Source organism: Elephas maximus, chromosome 11 (assembly GCF_024166365.1).
Source record: "Elephas maximus indicus isolate mEleMax1 chromosome 11, mEleMax1 primary haplotype, whole genome shotgun sequence".
NCBI classification, from domain to species: Eukaryota; Metazoa; Chordata; class Mammalia; order Proboscidea; family Elephantidae; genus Elephas; species Elephas maximus.
Window position 1 is genome coordinate 56508801 of NC_064829.1, and position 6000 is coordinate 56514800.

The 6000-nt window shown below is 51.8% G+C and overlaps 1 protein-coding gene across 2 annotated transcripts in view; it reads right to left on the reverse strand.

Moving 5' to 3' along the window:
• SMAD2 (SMAD family member 2) overlaps window positions 1-1358 on the reverse strand; it is a 92892-nt gene extending 91534 nt beyond the window's left edge. The window contains exons 1-2 of one of the 2 annotated variants that reach the window (XM_049899917.1): window positions 1040-1357; window positions 625-710 (exon numbers count right to left, since the gene is read on the reverse strand). The gene's annotated coding sequence lies outside the window, so the exon portion shown is untranslated. Of the gene's footprint in view, window positions 1-624; window positions 711-1039 lie in introns of both variants that reach the window. The other variant, XM_049899918.1, reaches the window with a different exon arrangement.
• Window positions 1359-6000: the final 4642 nt, after the last annotated feature.

Here is a 6000-nt window from a genome sequence, read left to right on the forward strand (position 1 = left end):
AAAAAAATCATTAAAGTTGCAATTTTGAAAACCAAGTTTTAAATACACGAAATAAGTTACCGTGCTTTCTCAAGGCGGGTGATAAAAACTAATCGCCTCCACTCACGAAGCAACTTTCCCGAGTAAAGAATGATCTCGACAGAGTAGCAGCCGTGTGCGTGTTTATGTGAGCACACACAAGCAATTCAGAACCGGAGACTATTATGGTTAACAAAGGTTGCAAGACCAAAAAAACTGGAAGCAAAGAAAGTATCTCACACTCGTAACACGGCTTTCCAACAACTCCTGAAATAAGAGCTCTGTCCCTTCGACTTTAAAAATCAGAACCACAAACTAGCAAGTGTGTTACCAGCGGAGGAGAAGAGACACATCGGCCCGCGCCCCGGACCAGGCTCGCCCGCAGCTCCAGGACGCGGCGCTGGCACGTTTGGCCCCTTCCCTTTCGGCCTTCCCCTGGCCCCTTCGATCCTCGTCCATCCGAAAGCCCGGCGCACCCACTGCCCCCAACCCCGCCACACCCCAACCCCCAACGGCCCGTGGCCATGTGACACGGCGAATCTTACCGACCCAAGCCAAACACAAACACACCCCTACCCCCAGGGCCGCCGGGCACGGGGGCTTTACCTGGACCGGGGCTCCAGGTCCCGCCCCGTCAGATCCGGGGGTCCGGGACCTTTTGTTCTTTCCTCTTCCGAATGGGATGGAGGGGGCTGGGAGGGGAAGAGGGGAATGGTCGATTGGAGGCGGAACTGAAAACACTCCCAGCCGCCCGGCTTCCCGCCCCACCCCGCCCCCCAGCTCAGTTCCCGGCGCGCAGCCGGGCAAGGGGAGGGTCGCGGGCCCGGCCGCCACCGCCCGCCGGAGAAGGAGGGGGTGGGGACGCGCGCGTCCCGCCGCCGCCCCTCCTCCCCTCGCGCGCGCGCGCCCGGACCTCCCCTCCCGGCCCCGGACGCCAAGCCCTCCCCCGCCGCGCCCACCGGCCACCTCCGCTTCCGCCCGCCGCCCTCACACCGCGGCCGCAGCGGCGCAGCGCACCCACCTCCCGGCGGCCCGCTCGGCGCTCGCTGGCTGCTGGCTGGCGAGCTGCTCCTCCGCCGCCGCGGCCGCGCGGCTAGACCCGCCTCCCACCGCGGGCCCCGCCGATTCGCCGGCGCAGCCCCGGGGCTGGCACCCTGCCGCCCGCTGATTGGCGCCCCCACCCGCCTGTTAGGGCGCGAGGAACGCCGGCCGAGCAGAGCGCTCCGCGCGCACAGCAGATGAAGGGAGCGGAGGAGGGAAGGAAGGAGGCCGAGCGCCAAGGGAAGGGCTGGGGGCGAGCGGGGCGCCGAGAGTCGCGGGCCACTACCTCCCCGCCTCCCTTTCCCTTCGGCCGCCCCGCCCACCCGGCTGGACCGGCGGCGCTCGCAGCCAATCAGCGCGCGGGCTGGCCGGGGTGTGAGCCTAGCGTCCGGAGCCTTGAATCGGAAGGGAGACGTCGCGCGCTGATTGGTCCCGCCTCCCCCGTAGAGCGTGAGGCGAGGCGCGGCCGGCTGGCGGCAGAGGCCGAGGAGGGGCTGGACGCGAGCGGTCTCGGCTGATTTCAATTCCGGCACCCTCCCAGAAGCGACTCTGGGAAAGGGAGGGAAGAGTGGAAGGCACGTAACCTGCCGCGCTGGGAAAATAATCCCCAGCGACCACCGGCTCTCGTTGCCGCTTCCTGGGCCCCTTCCTTGGTCCCTGCCAGCGCCATTGGGTGGGGCCGATTTGGGGGCTGCTGCCTCGTCCACTTTCCGTCGTTAAGCCGGGTGAGCACGTGCTCATGCCTGGGGGAGGCTCCTAGCTGCCCCGAGAATAGGACGGGCAAGGGACAGAAAGAGCCCGGTACCCGCCCGCAACTGGGCGCGCCCGTATGCAAATGAGTGGGCGTGGCCCCTCGTGGTGCTAGGCGGGGGCGGGGTCCGAGATGTAAATAAGCCGAGAGCCAGAGGGATGTACTTTCTCTGTGTATTTAGGGTGAGGGAAAGGGATACCAGGTATTTTGGTGTAACCTGCATCTTGGTTTCCAGTTTCAGTAACAGTGGTGCTAATAATGCATTTCTGAACCATCGTTGTGAAGTTTAAAAAGATAAGCGCCTGGCAATATGCCTAATAATTATTGGGTTATTTTCCGTTTTTCATTTCTCCACAGTTTTGGCATGCCTTCTTGCAACCAGTATGTTCCCAGGCCTGAACTTGACACATCTGCGCCAGGGAAGGCAGCAGAGCCCTAAGCTGCTGACTGCCCAAGGCTGGGGTGCAACCGCCCTCGGATAACCGTGCCGCGTTTACCGTAGGGACACCCAAACCTATGCTGACGAGAATATTAAACCTAACTAATCACTTCAAGGGAACCCTGGCGGTGTAGTGGTAATCACATCAAGGAGGAGCCCTGGTAGTGCACTGGTTAAGAATTTGCCTGCTAACTTAAAGCTGAGCAGTTCAAACCCACCAGCAGCTCCTTGGGAGAAAGATGTGGCAGTCTACTTTTCTGTAGATCTACAGCCTTGGAAACCCAACGGGGAAGTTCTGCTCTGTCCTACGGGGTCACTATGTGTTAGAATCGACTCCAAAATGGGTTTTTAATCATAAAAAAATTTTAAGCACCGACTATGTTAGGTTGACAACTTGGGTGCAGTTCGAATCCACCAGCTGCTCCTTGGAAACCCTATGGGGGCAGTTCTACTCTGTCTTATAGGGTGCCTATGAGTTGGAATCGACTGTAAAGGGTTTGGTTTTTTTGGTTTACGTTAGGCAGGGGGCACCAGAGAACTGAAGTTGGAAAGAATCTCAGGTTTCACACAGGTAGTTTGTGGCAAGGACAAGACTACTGTTGTTTTGGGTGCCATGGAGTCAGTTGCAACTCATAGTGATCCTATGGGACAGAGTAGAACTTCCCCAAAGGATTTCCTAGGCTGTAATCTTTACTGGAGCAGATATCCAGGTCTTTTCTCCAGCAGAACCATTCAGCAGATTTGAACCGCTAACCTTTCAGTTAGCAGCCAACCACTAACCGTTTGTGCCACCAGGCCTCCTTAGAGACAAGATTAGGACACAGTTTTCTTGGCTCCCTGCCCAACACTCTCTCATGTACTACTTCATTAATGTAATTGGGGACTGTCTTAGGCTGGGTTTTCTAGGGAAGCAAAACCAGTAAAGCATATGAATACATACAGAGAGAGATTTATATCAAGGAAACATCTCACAAGATTGTAGAGGCTGGAATGTCCCAAGTCCATGAATTAAGATAGAGGCTTCTCCTGACTCACGTAGCCGCAGGGGCTGGCGAACCTAACATCGGCAGGACGGAGAGCAGGGCTCTTGCTCACAAGTTGTGAAGATCCATGAATCCCAGGATTGGCAGGTAAGCTGCTAGCTCAAGTCCCAAGAATCGGAGGTCAGGCAAACGGGAGCCAGCTGTGGGATCCAGAGCAGGCAAAAGCCAGAGCATCCGCTTATATTCAGATACAGGCCACAAGCCTGAAGAAACTCCCTTTCAACCAATTGGCTACTCACAGCAGATCCCATCATGGGGGTGATCACATATAAACACTGAGAACCATGGCCCAGCCAAGTTGACACACAATCTTAACCATCACAGTGACTCAAGTGGGACAGCATCACTAGCAATACCGAATTAAGAAGTACCAAATGAGCATTTCAGAGTCCTCAAAGTGTACTGTTTCCAGAAGTGGAGGAAATCTCAGCTGGACTTTGAGAAATATTTGGCCTTCTGTCTGAGTCTTACAGGTTTTCCAGAGTTCTTCTCAAAATCTCCATCTCTCTCCCAAAGCATGGAAGTACTTTTCTGATTGAAAGGTGATGAAGGGTATGAACCCTGGAGTTAGGCAAATCGTAGTTTTGAATGCAGCTCTTCCACATCCGTGATCTTTGGCAAGTGGAACTAACTTGCAATGATACCTATTTAAATGTAGTTTTGTGATTATTAAGTAGAATAATAAATATGCAAATGAGTAGCATAGTGCTTTGAAGTTAAAAGAAAGTCGATAATCAACATTTCTTTTCTGTTCCTGTATGCATTATGCAAATATGAGCCTACTCAGCAGGAGGGGTTCCGTCAAAAAGTTTACTTTCAGGGTGGCTTCTTCATGGTTGGTTTAGAGGCAGCCTTACTCACCCATTTTTTATAAAATAGCGTGTGAAGGAGACCCAGGAAGACAAGTGGTGGAGCTGTTCCACCTCCTGGCTTTGTGTTCCCACTTCCCAGAGCCACCAGGGAACATGGTCATGGGCAAACCCAAACCCGTTGCCATTAGTTGATTCTGACTTATAGAGACCCTACAGAACAGAGTAGAACTGCCCCATAGGGTTTCCAAGGAGCTGCTAGTGGATTTGAACTGCCAACCTTTTGGTTAGCAGCCAGGCTCTTAACCACTGATCACCAGGGCTCCTTTGGTCAAACGGAGGTGGTCCAATGACAACTAATACCAGCTACACAACTTAGAAGTATAAAGGCTGTTTCTGGTTTTTGGTCCTTCATCCTGCTAGCACAGATCAACAGTTTTAATAAGAAACAGCCTATAAAAAGCTGTCCTGCATCACACAAACATTCTCCTATGTGACCAGGGTGTGGATTTGAGTGCCCACCTGGGTGAGCAGGTGTGGTAACAAAAACAGAGCTGACCGGGATTCCAGAAGAATCTGCTCTCAGTATGGAAGCTGGGCAGTCTGGAGGGTACACTCATTCAGTGGGTAATATGCTTGGCCTAAGTTAAAGCCTCTCTCCAAAGTGTTGGACTTTGGGTCTCTAACTCTTCCACTCAGGTAGTCTTCCAAGATATGTAGGATTGAGGAAAGGGGAGGAGGGGCAATCTGGCTACCAATGCAGTCCCCAACAGGCTTACAAATGGGAGCATGCCTACTGTCCCTCTGCTAGAAAAGTATCTAAACCAAAGTGGGTCAAGACAGAAATTGAAGGCAGATGGGGCAGGGATTGCTGTGGCAACAATCAGCGTGGAAATCCACTAGGACACTTCAAGATCTATCAGTAGGTTCCTATTGTATAAGTTACACTGAGTAAGTCTAATTTATATATGGATGGACCCCAAGTTTAACCCTTCATGATGCGTGACACTGAAAAATCAATCAAAATCAATTCAGAATCCATTTAAAAGTAGTTAAATCCACTTTTTTCTTTTTTTTTGCCATCCACTAGACAGACACAAAAGAAAAATGGTAATGGTGGCTGCTTTGAGAAAGAGAGCCTGGGAGTCATGGGTATTTCATTGTTAATTTTTCTGTAGTTTGATTTTTTAAAACTATATTCATGTGTTGCTGTTCAAAATGAATGACACATCTTCCATCTCTTCTGTAGTAAATCTGTAAAGCCCTTCCTTTCTACCCCAGCCCAAAGCTATATCACTCATCTATGAACTTTCTATCTTTGGTCAGAATGATATCCATATGTGGTCAATGAGTTCCTTTATGTGGCCTTTTGCCTTAGTTCTCTTAAAAAACACCCTGAGAGATTTTTCCCCTAAACCCTGAGGAGTTAACTTTGCCCCACTTTCCTGCCCCAGAGGATTTGTTACTTTTGTCCACGTTGATTGACATTTCCTGGGTAAACTGTAAACAACTTGATGGTTTGATACTTTGTCTGGCCCTGAGCGGCAGCCTGCCCAATGATTGGTCTGTTTTACGCAGCTTGAGTGAAAGGGATCGCATAAATAGGGATTGGTCACTATACTTATGCAAATAGAGTGACTATGGCTTACTATGCAAATGAAGGGACTGTGGCCTCCTGAGACGGGATTGGTCAGTTCATGTACGTGGTGAGAGAGCCATTCCTTGAAATGGACCAGAAGTTTGCTTATATATGCAGTCGATAACACAGAGGTTTGCAGACCGAAAGAAGAAAGCAGAGGAGAAAGGGCAAGAAGAAAGAAAAGAGGTGCAGAAACTCCTAAAAGAGCTGCAACACAGATCAAGGGTTGTAACAGAAGACAGCCAGAGTCTAGGAACGGG